The sequence below is a fragment of the Erpetoichthys calabaricus genome, chromosome 4, assembly GCF_900747795.2.
Source record: "Erpetoichthys calabaricus chromosome 4, fErpCal1.3, whole genome shotgun sequence".
In the NCBI taxonomy this organism is placed as follows: domain Eukaryota; kingdom Metazoa; phylum Chordata; class Cladistia; order Polypteriformes; family Polypteridae; genus Erpetoichthys; species Erpetoichthys calabaricus.
Window position 1 is genome coordinate 52,358,637 of NC_041397.2, and position 16,053 is coordinate 52,374,689.

Here is a 16,053-nt window from a genome sequence, read left to right on the forward strand (position 1 = left end):
TGTAAAGTGAATGTGTCCGACTTTGATGTGTGTATCGAGATGTTCGGGGCTGTTGTCTTATGCGTGTGTTACAAAGACCAATCGCTTTTACACACAGTACTGCAGACGCTGGGGTTTTTGTCGCTCGGGTTGCTAGTGACTATGCTTCAGCGAAGTACACTATGGCATTGATATATTGTAATTTAAACTGACGTTGCCTGGTAAACTTTCTTTGTTCTTTTTACGTCTCTTTTATTCCATTAATATCGAGAAAAACGCAGCGGTTCCAATCGGCATTTAAAGAGATTGCCTTCCAAAGCCAGTTAGGAAAGGACACTAATATCTGTAACGTGAAAATCGTAGCGAGTGTCAAGGCATTTGTGGGTAGGAAAGGAAGGCTACGTGAATATTTTTCTTCTCTTTGTCCTTTTTATTTATTTTTTTCCTAAAAGTCTTATGCCGCATACAATGGGCTGCTGTAGTCCCTTTAAAGAGACTCTTGTATGTTAATCGATTTTGTAGGATTTCCGTGATGTAAAGAGAACACCGCTTATCACAGTTAAGCACAGAAATGTGAGTGGACGATAACTACCGCAGTTTAAAAAAGCTTTCACCCACCACCTCTCTTTTCTCCACCTCCAGCCATTGCTATGATTTAGGACTTTTTCCTGTACAAGACTACGATTGATTTCGCGAGTATTCGAATTAGTGCCTTAAACATTGTTGTGAAATTGGCAATAGTTTAAAAAGCCTGCAATGGTTTAAACACCTCGCCCTCCATACCCATCTCTTAACCTTTGAAAGGATATGATAAAGTACATTGCGTGTCCTTATGTCACTGATTGATCAATTAGCATTTTCTTAATCTCTTATCCAGTACAGGGTTGCAAGGAGGTCGTGCCAGTCCAGACAGCAAGGGGCCAAGGCAAGAACTAAACGCAGATGTGACGCTAGTTAATTGTAGGGCAGGCACACGTTTGGGGACAATGTAGACTTGTTATCTAGCGTAAAGTAAATGTCTTTTGGGAGGAAAAACTGAGAGTCGGGGTAAAAAAAAACAGAAGCAGAGATGATGATATGCACACTCCATACGGTGTTGTAAAGTATTGCAATATTTGAACTGAATTCATTTGCCAAACAAGTGAATAGATTCCAATGTTTTTACCCAGATATTTCGTTAAGCCAGATATGATGAAGAAGTAGCTAGGTATAAAAAAGAAAGGAACAATATGCACAGTATTATACATTAAGAAAAAGAAAAAATGTAGCACTCATACTGGTTACAAATCTTAAATGTTTAAATATTATTAGATTCTTGTTATAAGTCCAATTGTCTGCATCCTTTTCATAATCGCTCACTAGAGCTGGGTCCCTCCATTATCAGAGTTCTAATCCATGCTGTTTCTCAAACAAGTTTTAATTCTTTTTAAAGATAGTTGAAGTTATTTCTTTGTAACTATGGTATATATTATTGTGCAACATGAAATTGTGTTCTAAAATTAATCTTTTTTTAAATATACATTTCTAAAAAGAATATCTAGCCTGTTTATTAGGTTTTATAATGATGGTCAAGGGAGATGTAAAAAATGAAAAGCCACCTTCTTAAATACCAAACTTTACTGCAGGACATCCTCATTTACATTCAGCTGTGCCTAGACGCATGACAAGTCCAAGAGGAACTAGTTTTGCTAAATTTAGAGAAATCTGTTTGTGCTGAGGTGTTTTTGCTAATTTTAACAGGATTTGGTTTGAATGTAGATTTTTGTACAAATGTACTTTTAATAATTTTTTGACATAGCCACCAATTCTTGTATAGTACAAAGTTTAAAACTGCGAGACTGACATTTTTCATATCCTAATCAAAAAGATTTTCATAAGCCTCACTTTGATCATGATTTTACGTATTAAAAAATCTTCAAAGGCAGGAAATTATTTGCATATCAGGAAATCTTGCATCTAGATGGTTTGCATCTGTGCCTATGTATTTAGCATAAATTGTAGTTATGAACAGGATAACATTAGGAAAAGTTAATCTGCAACCTATGTCCACAAAATAATTTTGATTCCACAAACCGAACCAGTCCACTAATTTAAGAATTGCAACTCAACCCCAGACAAGTTTACTATTAAATCATATCCAACCTAATTTTTTCACATGCAAAATTATACATACAGTGCAATATGTAGTGAAATGCTTAGTTGCTCGGCTCCAATGACTTTGCTTTTAAGAACAATATAAAGGGATAGAAACAAATGATACACAACAGATGATAAATGACTAGATGAATGACTTAAAAACTTCAATAACTTAATGTAATAGATTTAACGGTAGGGCATCATGTAATTCTAGACACATTGCTTATTCAACATGTGGATTCACTGTGTGTGGGGGAAGCTCCTTCTCGGTCTTAAGAACTTGTACTAGTGACTGAGTTTTAGAATAGCCATTGGGGAATTTCTTCTTAGTCTAAAATACAGGAAACTTTCCATAAGCAGTGTATTTAAGGGCACTTGTTAGTAACACCTTTAAGTTTATGATCATTCCATATCAGCTTCAGATGATTAGGAGGACAGTGTAAAAAATGTAGCACAAGTCTGCCTCCATAGCAGGGGAGCTGGTGCCTATTCTGGCTGTATTAGGCACAAATTGCACTGCTTTCGGCTGGTGAAAAAATGTTAGCTTTTCTTCATAAGTACTTTTTTTGTTGAGGTTTGTAAGTACAGTCTAATTTGAATCTTTGTGTTGGAGGCAGACATTTCAGTTTTCTTTATGGATTCCAGCTGCCCTGTGACCCTGTACTGGATAAGTGGGATAGGAAAATGGATGGATGGATATATCTTTAATTCCTTTGACATGGTTCTTGAGCAGAATCATTTCTGATATAATTGGAATGTTTCCACAGGAACAATGGCACAATTTGTTTTGTATACAGTAATACAGCCAGACTTTGAAGACAGGATTTGATTGCTTGCCTATCTCTTAAGTTTTACTTGATGTTTAACTGGCAGATCATGACCATCTGTCCTTTCCTTTTCTCTGTTTTTAATACTCTTTCACAGAGTCCCTCTGTTTTAATTTTAAAACATTTGCATAAAATTCTGCACATTCTACTGTTCCTTATATAAACTAAACCAACAAAAATTTACTAAGTTAAATCAACTTTCATATGGATGTATAAAATGGATTGTGAGACATGCATGCATTAGAATGCAATAGTTATTTGCTAATAAAATGCTTGAAATTTTTTTGGAATGATAGAACAGTGCCAGTTCGACTTTACAAGAGATAATTCTGTTTCTCACCACTTAGTAAGCACACTTCACTCACTGCCCATCTAAACCTATTATTCCTCTGCTCCACAGTTTGAACTGACAAATCAAACAATTCAGACATACTGTAATTAAAGTGCACACTGCAGACTTTAATTTAAGGGTATTTGCGTACATTTTTGTCACACCATGTAGAAATGACAGTACTTTTTCTACATGGCTCCACATCTCAGAGCACCATATGTTTGGGACGTAGCAGTAGTAAATATATTAAAGTAGTCATATTTAGTAGTTTGTTGCATATCCCTTGCATGCAATGACTGCTTGAAGTCTGCGATTCATAGTAAGGGTGTGCGATATTGGCAAAAAATTATATCTCTCGATCAGTATTTTCTGGGACTTTGACAATAATGATAATTAGATGTTATTTTGCATCCTTTAAAAACTTGTTTGTAAAAGTCTTATTGATCTAGCTTGGTCTTGTTAATAGGATATTAATTATAGCTTGCTAATGAGAGCAGCACGGTTACATGTTACAGCATTTCATCCAGTGCTGAAAGTCCTGTCAGAAGTGCTGCTTGAGGCAGGGATGCACGGGTACTTTTTTTTGCAAGTTTCCACAATTTGGGGAAATGTACTTTATGTGTTTTCCACCACTTCAGGTATCATCAAGTAGCTCTTGATCTACTGAGCAAACATTTAAATGTAGAAGGAGTAACACATTAAAAATAGCTTGCCTTAATGCTAGATGTTTTAAAAATGAGGTGAGTTGGAGTTGTATGTAGCAGAGCTTAATTATGATATTATAGTAATAACGGAAACCTGGCTAAATGACAAAGATGGGGATGAGTGTAACATAGAGGGATACACATTTTTTAGGAAGGATAGACAGAACAGAAAAGGAGGTGGGGTTGCTGTTTATGTCAAACAGAATTTAAATGTAAGACCTCTTCAGTTGGATGATGAGCCCCATCTTAGTGAGGACATGTGGCTTCACCTGGAAAATATTAGGGAAAGAGGTCGTATTTTAGGAGCGTGTTATAGACCCCCCAATTCAGACAGTAATTTCAACACACATCTTTTCAGTAATTCAAAAAGGCAAGTTTACAGGGAGATATAGTCATGGGGGACCTTAATTATCCAAATATTACCTGGGATAACCTTGTAGATGGAGGAGCACAAGAGCAGGAGTTTTTAGAAGTAATCAGTGACAGTTTTTTAACTCAGTATGTTAAAGCACCAATTTGGGGTGAAGCTTGTCTGGATTTAGTATTTTATAATAGTCAAGACAGAATTGAGGGTGTAAAGGTGATTGAACCACAAGGGTCAAGTGACCATAATAAAACAATTCTCAGTATTTTGTAAGAGACTAAAATTGTTAAGTTGAAGTACGGTAGGGCAAATTTTGAGCAGATGCGACAATGTCTAAGTAGGATACACTGGGATAAGCTTTTAAGTGTGGAGACAGTTGAGGAGCAGTGGAACAGGTTGAAAAATGTTCTACATGTAATGCAGGACAGGCACATACCTACATTTGGAATTAGTAGGAAATTAAAAAAAACTCTCAAGTGGATTAATAAAGATTTAAAAAAGAAGCGGCAAAGGGAAAAACTGCTTCATAAGGCATATAAGACTAATGACTGCAAAGTGAATCGTAGAGCGTATGAGAACATGAGGGCAACCATTAAGAAGATATCAGGGAGGCTAAAAGACAGTTGGAGAGGAATATAGCAGATAAGGCGAAGAAGACCCTAAGAGATTCCTTCAGTATTTTAGTAGCAAAAGAACAGCCAAGGAGGAGGTCAAGTGCATCAGAAATAGTAAAGGGGAATTAAAAGATATAGACAGTGAAATAGCGGATGTCCTAAACTTACATTTTTTTGAGGTATTCACAAGTAAGCAAGTGGATAACCTCCCAGGGGTAAACACAACTACTAAGGAGGTACTGAGGGATTTGGAAATTGTAGAGGGAGAAGTGCTGCTCAGATTAAATAAGCTGAAATCAAACAAATCACCAGGACCAGATAATATTTATCCGTGAGTTCTTAAGGAGGCTAGCGAGTACATATATAAACCCCTGACACATATTTTTAGGAAGTCACTGCGCACTGGAGAGATTCCGAAGGACTGGAAAATGGCAAATATCATCCCATTATATAAAAAGGATGACAGGGCAGATCCAAGCAATTATAGGCCAGTAAGCTTAACATGCATCACAGGAAAAATAATGGAAGGAATTATTAAGGATAAGATTGAGCAACACCTGGCAAGGACAGGAGTTATTCTGAACAGTCAGCATGGGTTCAGAAGAGGGAGGTCATGTTTTACTAACATGCTGGAATTCTATGACGCAGCAAAAGGATATGATCAAAGTGGAGCTTATGATATTTTTCTGGACTTTCAGAAAACCTTTGATAAGGTGCCACATGAGAGGTTGTGCATCAAACTAAAAGAAGTGGGAGTTCAGGGTGATGTTTTTAGATGGGTGTAGAATTGGCTCAGACACAGAAAGCAGAGAGGGTGATGGTGCAAGGAACCTCATCAGAATTGGCCAGTGTTAACAGTGGTGTTCCTCAGAGGTTATATATATATATATATATATATATATATATATATATATATATATATATATATATACATACATACAGTGCATCCAGAAAGTATTCACAGCGCATCACTTTTTCCACATTTTGTTATGTTACAGCCTTATTCCAAAATGGATTAAATTCATTTTTTTCCCTCAGAATTCTCCACACAACACCCCATAATGACAACGTGAAAAAAGTTTACTTGAGGTTTTTGCAAATTTATTAAAAATAAAAAAACTGAGAAATCACACGTACATAAGTATTCACAGCCTTTGCTCAATACTTTGTTGATGCACCTTTGGCAGCAATTACAGCCTCAAGTCTTTTTGAATATGATGCCACAAGCTTGGCACACCTATCCTTGGCCAGTTTCGCTCATTCCTCTTTGCAGCACCTCTCAAGCTCCATCAGATTGGATGGGAAGCGTCGGTGCACAGCCATTTTAAGATCTCTCCAGAGATGTTCAATCGGATTCAAATCTGGGCTCTGGCTGGGCCACTCAAGGACATTCACAGAGTTGTCCTGAAGCCACTCCTTTGATATCTTGGCTGTGTGCTTGGGGTCGTTGTCCTGCTGAAAGATGAACCGTCGCCCCAGTCTGAGGTCAAGAGCACTCTGGAGCAGGTTTTCATCCAGGAGGTCTCTGTACATTGCTGCAGTCATCTTTCCCTTTATCCTGACTAGTCTCCCAGTTCCTGCCGCTGAAAAACATCCCCACAGAATGATGCTGCCACCACCATGCTTCACTGTAGGGATGGTGCCAGGTTTCCTCCAAACGTGACGCCTGGCATTCACACCAAAGAGTTCAATCTTTGTCTCATCAGACGAGAGAATTTTCTTTCTCATGGTCTGAGAGTCCTTCAGGTGCCTTTTGGCAAACTCCAGGCGGGCTGCCATGTGCCTTTTACTAAGGAGTGGCTTCCGTCTGGCCACTCAACCATACAGGCCTGATTGGTGGATTGCTGCAGAGATGGTTGTCCTTCTGGAAGGTTCTTCTCTCTCCACAGAGGACCTCTGGAGCTCTGACAGAGTGACCATCGGGTTCTTGGTCACCTCCCTGACTAAGGCCCTTCTCCCCCGATCGCTCAGTTTAGATAGCCGGCCAGCTCTACGAAGAGTCCTGGTGGTTTCGAACTTCTTCCACTTGCGGATGATGGAGGCCACTGTGCTCATTGGGACCTTCAAAAGCAGCAGATATTTTTCTGTAACCTTCCCCAGATATGTGCTTCGAGACAATCCTGTCTCGGAGGTCTACAGACAATTCCTTTGACTTCATGCCTGGTTTGTGCTTTGACATGAACTGTCAACTGTGGGACCTTATATAGACAGGTGTGTGCCTTTCCAAATCATGTCCAATCAACTGAATTTACCACAGGTGGACTCCAATTAAGCTGCAGAAACATCTCAAGGATGATCAGGGGAAACAGGATGCACATGAGCTCAATTTCGAGCTTCACGGCAAAGGCTGTGAATACTTACGTACATGTGCTTTTTCAATTTTTTTATTTTTAATAAATCTGCAAAAACCTCAAGTAAACTTTTTTCACGTTGTCATTATGGGGTGTTGTGTGTAGAATTCTGAGGAAAAAAATGATTTTAATCCATTTTGGAATAAGGCTGTAACATAACAAAATGTGGAAAAAGTGATGCGCTGTGAATACTTTCCGGATGCACTGTATATAAAATGATGTAGATAGGAATATAAGTAACAAGCTGGCTAAGTTTGCAGATGATACCAAGATAGGTGGATTAGCAGATACTGTAATTTGGAATCCATTAAATCATTATAGAAGGACTTGGACAGCATACAGGCTTGGGCAGATTTGTTGCAGATGAAATTTAATGTCAGTAAATGTAAAGTATTACACATAGGAAGTAAAAAATGTCAGGTTTGAATACACAATGGGCGGTCAGAAAATCGAGAGTACCCCTTATGAGAAGGATTTAGTAGTCATAGTGGACTCTTAACTATCAACTTCCAGACAGTGTTCAGAAGCCATTAAGAAGGCAAACAGAATGTTAGGTTATATAGCATGATGTGTGGAGTACAAGTCCAAGGAGGTTATGCTCAAGCTTTATAATGCACTGGTGAGGCCTCATCTGGAGTACTGTGTGCAGTTTTTGTCTCCAGGCTACAAAAAGGACATAGCAGCACTAGAAAATGACCAGAGAAGAGTGACTAGGCTGATTCCAGGGCTACAGGGGTTGAATTATGAGTAAAGATTAACTTTGTACATGCACAGTAGTTCTGTTAGGTTGCATGAGACAGTGAATTCTTGAACTCTCGAGATGTATTTTTGATTGTTTTTTGCAAAGTGAGTGACATACTCAATTTCGGGTTGCACATTGTTACAACAGCAATTGAGATATTATTGTAGATGATATATATCTCACACTCCTAATTCATAAACATCACCAGGTGCTGGGTATCTTCTCTTGTGATGCTCTGCCAAGTCTCTAATACTGCCATCTTCAGCTCCTGCTTGTCCCCTTACGTTTTCTCTACAGCATATGGAAAGCATGGTCAATTGGATTTAATGCGGATGAATGACTTAGCAATTCCAGAATTTTCTATTTATTAACTTTGGGAAAAACTCCTGTAATGCCTTAACAGTATTTTTGGGATCGTTATCTTGTTGTATGATGAAGCACTGTCCAAAGAGTTTGGAGGCATTTGCTGGAACTTGAGCAGATAAGGTTCAGTATACCTTATAATTCATTGTACAACTGCCGTCAACAGTTTCATCATCAATAAAGAGAAGTGTGCCAGTACCTGTGGCAGCCATGCATGTCCAAGCCATAACACCCCAACTACCATGTTTAACAGATGAGATGGTATGCTTTGAATCCGGTTATCTACACCCTTTGCAGTTCCAAAAACTCTGATACAGGTTCATTTTTGTATTGTCTGTCCATAAGACCTTTTCCAGAGTTCTGCAAGCTCTTTTACGTACTTTTTCACAAACTAATCTGGTCATCCTGTTTTTATGGCCAACTAGTGGTTTGCATCTTGCAGTGTGGCCTCTGCATTTCTGTTCATGACATCTTCTGCAGATAGTTGTCCTACACAGCAGAAACAGTCTTCAGGAAGCAGATGTGTATGTGTCAGGGACAGACATATGGTACTTTTTCTTTATCATAGTGAGAATTCTTCTGTCATGAGCAGTGGACGTCCTCCTTGGCCTACCAGTCTCTTTGCAATTAATTAGCTCACCAGGGCATTCTTTCTTCTTAATGATTAATGATATTCCAGACAGTTGATTTTGGTAATCCTAAGGTTTTACCAATGTCTGAAATGGATTTATTGTAGTTTTCAGGCCTCATAATGGCTTCATTTGACTTTAATTTGTGCTGCTCTTGTATTCCTATTGAACAATGGCTTCTACAGACTTCAAAAGTAGTCCGTAAGAAGAAGCAAGCCCAGGTATCTTATGTCTGCACTAATGAAGCAACGAAACACACTTGAGTAATCACAAACACCTGTGACGCCAATTGTCCCAAACATTCTGGTGCCATGAAGTGTTTTAAAGTGTTGTCATTTCTGTATGGTGTAACCAAAGTTTGCAAATACCCTTAAGTGAAAGTCTGCAATGTGCACTTTAGTTATGTCTGAATTGTTTGATTAGTAATTTTAAACTGTTGAGAAGTAAATCGGGGAAAATGTGTCCAACATTATGGAGGGCACTGTATAATGGCTGTAAAAATCTTAAAGCTTTCTTTCTTTTACTTTGTGCACACTAATCTGGCCAGCTTTATTATAGATTTTATAGGATCCTTATTTTCATATATACAAAGGTCAGGAAAATTCTTATTCGCAAATCTTCGACATACAGCACATCGTTACTTGATGACTCCCTGATTAGTGAGTGCCACTATTTACAAATGAATTGTTTCCTTTTATTCTGTAGTTGTCACTTCTCTCTTTTTTTTCATGTCATTTTGGATACAGAAAAAAGATATTGCTGGATGATTTTAGGTGCAAGATTCTACATTGCATTGGATGGATGATATGATTCATGTCTTTCAGAGGTCTTCAGTCATCTATGTTAAAGGGATGTACTAAACTGAGATTATACATTATGAATGAGTATTTAGTAATGAGCTCCCATTCTTCACAACCAGTACAGGGTGCATTCTGTATTATGTAAGCTTTTAGACCAGGGGTCTCCAACTCCGGTCTTGGAGGGCCCCAGTGGACTTAATTAGCAGCCAATAATTACGTAGATACAAGATTAACCAAAACATGACCAGCAAACTGTGTCGATCATACAATATCTGAAAATAAAGAAAGGTGAAGGTCTCAAGATAGCTGATCTGCTCTGGTCCTCAAAATATTTTAACAGTGCTCTTAGAAAAGAGAAAATCAACAATTTTGGAAATGTATGCTATTGCACAATGAGAGCAGCTACAAGGCATGGAATTAAAGAATGTGTTTAATTAACAAGACTCAGAGCCTAATTAAACAACTGGTTGGAGTGAAATTGGTTGCAGTTTCAGGCCCTGACTTAGTTGGTCTTCTGTTGGCTCACTTCCCATTTCATTTCTATTTGGGTGCCATTTAAGGAAAGAAATTAAGCAATTCAGAGGAACGATAAAGAAATTCAGGGGAACAAATCTTAAAAAACAAGTCAATTAAAATTAATTCAAAATACGTTAATTAGCAGCAGAAACAGTGCACTAATTAAGAAAAAGGTTAGAAAGAAAACCTGCAGCCACTGGGGCCCTCCAGTACTGGAGTTGGGGACCTCTGTTTTAGACCGTGTAAATGTGTTTTAATAGAGAGTATGTGCAAATAGAAGAATGCCCAGAAAGGCTAAAATGCAGTACTGCTGGTTGGCATCTCTCTTTTCTCTAGAGAGAAAATGGATTGGTTTTTCATACCTCAGTTTTTAAATATTCTTCATTACTAATATTCTGTATCATTTTGTTGCAACATCCACATTGCTAGTTAATTATATACTTAACCTAATTATAGTAAAAAATGGTTTATTCTGTTTTAACTTAAAAACATGTTGAACATATTTAAAAATCTTTTCAGCTCAAATTTCTTTTTTTTAATTTTTTATTAAAGAATAGGAATAGGCTCCAGTCTCCCATGAAAATTAAGTGAGTTTGAAAATTTTATTTTTATATTTCCTTCAATCTTTCATTATTTAAGAATATGATTCTTTGCCTGGCCAGTGAGTGGTGTCCGTACTAGGCAGATTTTGTGCTTGTGGCACATAGCTTTTGAAATCAGCAACTTTAAATTCACTGTGCCCATCATCTTACTAATTTCAAAAAAGTTTTTCTGCCAGTAGATGGTAGCAGCAATCCAGCACTGGTTCAATTGCATTTTCCTCAGGTTTATCATTTGAAACAAACTCTGGTGATTTTAAGTATATATACATTGTCAAATGTTATTAATCCAAGGCAGTGTTTCTGGGGGACAGAGCCAGAATCTTCTTACCAATCAGGTGGGATAATATGTAATGTTGGGCAAGGATCAAGAAGCTTTTTCACCTTACACCATAGTCCCAGAACCTGTGTGATTAAAGACCAATATTTGAGGAACAAGAAACAGCAGAAAAGGGGAAAGTTTGAAGAGAACACAGGAATACACAAAGTCCATTTGTAAAAAGGATAGACTTGCTATTGAGACCAACGGGGCAATTTCTGGTGGACTGCTTTCTCTGTGGGCTGTTTTGACAGGACACAACCTCTGAGACAGAACAAGTGAGAGAGCCAGCAGGAGTGGCTTACACTACATCCACCATGCACCTTTCCAATCATAGGATTCTATTAACAACTGTTTGTCCACACCCAATCATGAGACACAGCTTAAGGAAAAAAAAATTGGAGTGCTGAAAAAAATAAGTTTACATTTCTCCAACAAAAGTCAGTATCATGTAGGAAAAATAGTAATTTATCAGTGAGTGACTGTAGCATAGTCGGTATATGCAAGTGGTCAGCCCAGCAAACCATTTACTGAGATGGTTCATAAGATCACTGAAATTAAAAACTAATTAAATCATTCATTAAATAATGACAGCAGTGGTAAAGTGGAAGTTGAATGTTTGGTGTTAAACAAGATAATACCATCAGTGTGTATTTTAAAATCTGCCATCAACACAACTTGATCATAATATGTAGCTAAGTCAAATAAAAGGTTGCCAAATTTAGTCATGAACTATGAATATGGCTCTGGTGTTCTCTATACTAGTACTACAATTGCGCTGGAATCTGTTGCCTAAATTTTTAGAAGTAGTTTACAGTTCATCACACAGCATTATCCCAAGTCATCCTCCTTGACTTGCATCTCTTTATTTATAAAGGAATGTATTTCGTGATGGTTCAGTTAAAGGAATAGTGTCAGATTTGCTAAGCCAGATTTTGGTAAGAACATGCAAATCAGACTTTAAACTTGTAGCTACATTAGTAAGTGATATCTTAGTGATTTCAGTGATACAGCAAATGTTTGATAAGCAGCTTTTAAAACTGCAAAAATGTTTTTGAATTGGTGTTGCCTTTTTTGTTTTAACTTGAATTAAATTGCTAATACAGCTGCCCCTAGTTGAGGATCTGATTTTAACTGTTGTCTTTAATTGTGGTCTTTATTCTTTGATTATCAAGATTTAGATTTAGCTTGAAGACTAAATTTATACGATTCCTCACAACAGGGATTCTGAGTAGCAGCTACAGAATAGTAACAGGTAGTATGAACAACAGCCTGCAATTTAAGATCACGGTTGCAGCCTGGGTAGTACTCTGATCAGTCAGCCAAGCAGTTTTTCTGCCATATTTTGGGATAAAGTGAAAGATTCCCTCCAGTTAGGATAAAGACCATCTCTCTCATGAAATCCACACCTTTACCCAAAATCATCCCAGTTATTCATGAAGGCTATAATTTTATTTGCACACCAGGGGCCTCATGTATAGAATTGTGTATGTGTAGAATTCACACTAAAACCTGGCGTACGGACAAAAACAGAAGTGTGCATGCACACAAAAAATCCAGATGCATAAAACTGTATGTACGCCAAGTTCCATACACTTCCCCTTTACAAATCCCAGTGAACGTGAAATTTAACACACGTGCACGCACCTACAGCCCCACCCCGACTCCTCCCAGAATTTTGCATATTTTAATATGCAGATCAATATAAATATCACCTTCCGTTCAGTGTTTTGTTAATAGACAATGGCAAAATCATGTGGGGGAAAAAAAAAAAGAATTTCAGCAAGTGCGAAGTGGAGGCAAGGAAAAATGTACTATTTGTTGGCTTGGGCAGGGGTATAAGCAAGAAAAGGAAGTTATGGAGTGATACAACATGGTGGAGACACTGGAAAGTTCAAGTTCAGAAAGTCACACATTTCTCGAAATAAAAAAGAAGCGATAAGTTAATAAAGACGATGTGAAAATGTGAGTCGCAGCCCTCTGTCTGTTTATTCTGTTTCAGACGATATTATAAATGCTGACGCCTGTTCTGATGACACAACTTCATGTGGTGATGGTGCTGCTGTGCCCAGCACATCTTCAGACGCTGGCTGCACACACACCTCTGCCTTGGAAATCAGGGGGTGACCATCTGGCTGTATGTTGATGGGCTGTTCTGGAGTCACAAAATGCAGTATTGGATGCTGTAAGAGATGTGGCCAATGAACTAAGAAACATAAGGGCTGTACCGTGTGATATTGACTACAAAGTAAATGAATTGGTGAAAAAAATAAATGCGTCTGATTACTTGTTTTTACATTCTGCTAATTACATTCAAATGAAGTTGTAACGCTTTCTGATTTGGCTGATCATTCAGTGGGTCAGGGTCAGGTTCATCATTTCACATCTCTTCAGGTATGGGCAAGCCACGACACAGTTTCTGTGGACTTTAGAGCAGCACATTAGCAGAGTGGAAATGCATGCTATTTACATAAGCAAATTCATTCTGTGAAGGTGCTTTTTTAGTGTAGCATCAGCGCTGAGCGACACAACGGATTGATTTCTCTTTATATGGGTATTTGAGGTGACTCGCTGTCTTTAAAAGAACTGCTTGCCTTTTGCCGCACTAGATGGAAAAAGCACCTGCGACTGTACAGAACTGCCATTTTTAATGTAATGCCAGCTCTTTTTTGGTGATTCATCCCTGGCTGATTTAACTTGTCCAGCGCTGTTGCAATAGCAATGTGTGTGCAGTCAACCACTCCGATTACATTGCTGCAGTCATCTTTCCCTTTATCCTGACTAGTCTTTCAGTTCCTGCCGCTGAAAAACAATCCCACAGCATGATGCTGCCACCACCATGCTTCACTGTAGGGATGGTATTGGCCCTGGTGATGAGCAGTGCCTGGTTTCCTCCAAATGTGACGCCTGGCATTCACACCAAAGAGTTCAATCTTTGTCTCATCATACCAGAGAATTTTCTTTCTCATGGTCTGAGAGTCCTTCTGGTGCCTTTTGGCAAACTTCAGGTGGGCTGCCATGTGCCTTTTACTAAGGAGTGACTTCCGTCTGGCCACTCTACCATACAGGCCTGATTGGTGGATTGCTGCAGAGATGCTTGTCCTTCTGGAAGGTTTTCCTCTCTCCACAGAGGACCTCTGGAGCTCTGACAGAGTGACCATCGGGTTCTTGGTCACCTCCCTGACAAAGGCCCTTCTCCCCCAATCGCTCAGTTTAGATGGCCGGCCAGCTCTAGGAAGAGTCCTGGTGGTTTCGAACTTCCTCCACTTACGGATGATGGAGGCCACTGTGCTCATTGGGACCTTCAAAGCAGCAGAACTGTTTCTGTAACCTTCCCCAGATTTGTGCCTCGAGACAATCCTGTCTCAGAGATCTACAGACAATTCCTTTGACTTCATGCTTGGTTTGTGCTCTGACATGAACTGTCAACTGTGGGACCTTATATAGACAGGTGTGTGCCTTTCCAAATCATGTCCAATCAACTGAATTTACCACAGGTGGACTCCAATTAAGCTGCAGAAACATCTCAAGAATGATCAGGGGAAACAGGATGCACCTGAGCTCAATTTTGAGCTTCATGGCAAAGGCTGTGAATACTTATGTACATATGCTTTCTCAATTTTTTTATTTTTTATAAATTTGCAAAAATCTTAAACTTTTTTCACGTTGTCATTATGGGGTGTTGTGTGTAGAATTATGAGGAAAAAAAATGAATTTAATCCATTTTGGAATAAGGCTGTAACATAACAAAATGTGGAAAAAGTGATGCGCTATCAATACTTTCCGGATGCACTGTATATGTATAGATAGATATAGATATACAGTAATCCCTCCTCCATCGCGGGGGTTGCGTTCCAGAGCCACCTGCGAAATAAGAAAATCCGCGAAGTAGAAACCATATGTTTATATGGTTATTTTTATATTGTCATGCTTGGGTCACAGATTTGCGCAGAAACACAGGAGGTTGTAGAGAGACAGGAACGTTATTCAAACACTGCAAACAAACATTTGTCTCTTTTTCAAAAGTTTAAACTGTGCTCCATGACAAGACAGAGATGACAGTCCCGTCTCACAATTAAAAGAATGCAAACATATCTTCCTCTTCAAAGGAGTGCGCATCAGGAGCAGATCATGTCAGAGAGATAGAGAAAAGCAAACAAATCAATAGGGCTGTTTGGCTTTTAAGTATGCGAAGCACCGCGGCACAATGCTGTTGAAGGTGGCAGCTCACACCCCCTCCTTCAGGAGCAGAGAGAGAGAGAGATAAAAACAAACAACCAAAAATCAATACATGCCCTTCGTGCTTTTAAGTATGCGAAGCACCGTGCAGCATGTCGCTTAAAGGAAGCAGCAGCACAGAAGGGAGCAAAGTGAAGATAATCTTTCAGCATTTTTTGACGAGCGTCCCTATCGTCTAGGTGTGCGAACAGCCCCCCTGCTCAATCCCCCTACGTCAGGATCAGAGAAAGTCAGCGCAAGAGAGAGAGAGAGAAAAGTACGTTGGATAGCTTCTCAGCCATCTGCCAATAGCGTCCCTTGTATGAAATCAACTGGGCAAACCAACTGAGGAAGCATGTAACAGAAATTAAAAGACCCATTGTCCGCAGAAATCCGCGAACCAGCAAAAAATCTGCGATATATATATTTAAATATGCTTACATATAAAATCCGCGATGGAGTGAAGCCGCGAAAGGCGAAGCGCGATATAGCGAGGGATTACTGTACTCCATTATACAGGTGGGTTTTTTTCTTCAGTGTATCGGCTAGACATTCGTAATT

General features: G+C 38.8%; 1 protein-coding gene across 3 annotated transcripts in view; it reads left to right on the plus strand.

The window, feature by feature from the left end:
- Positions 1-16,053, plus strand: part of LOC114650023 (ribosomal protein S6 kinase alpha-3) — a 172,122-nt gene that overhangs the window by 611 nt on the left and 155,458 nt on the right. The gene's annotated exons all lie outside the window — the stretch shown is intronic.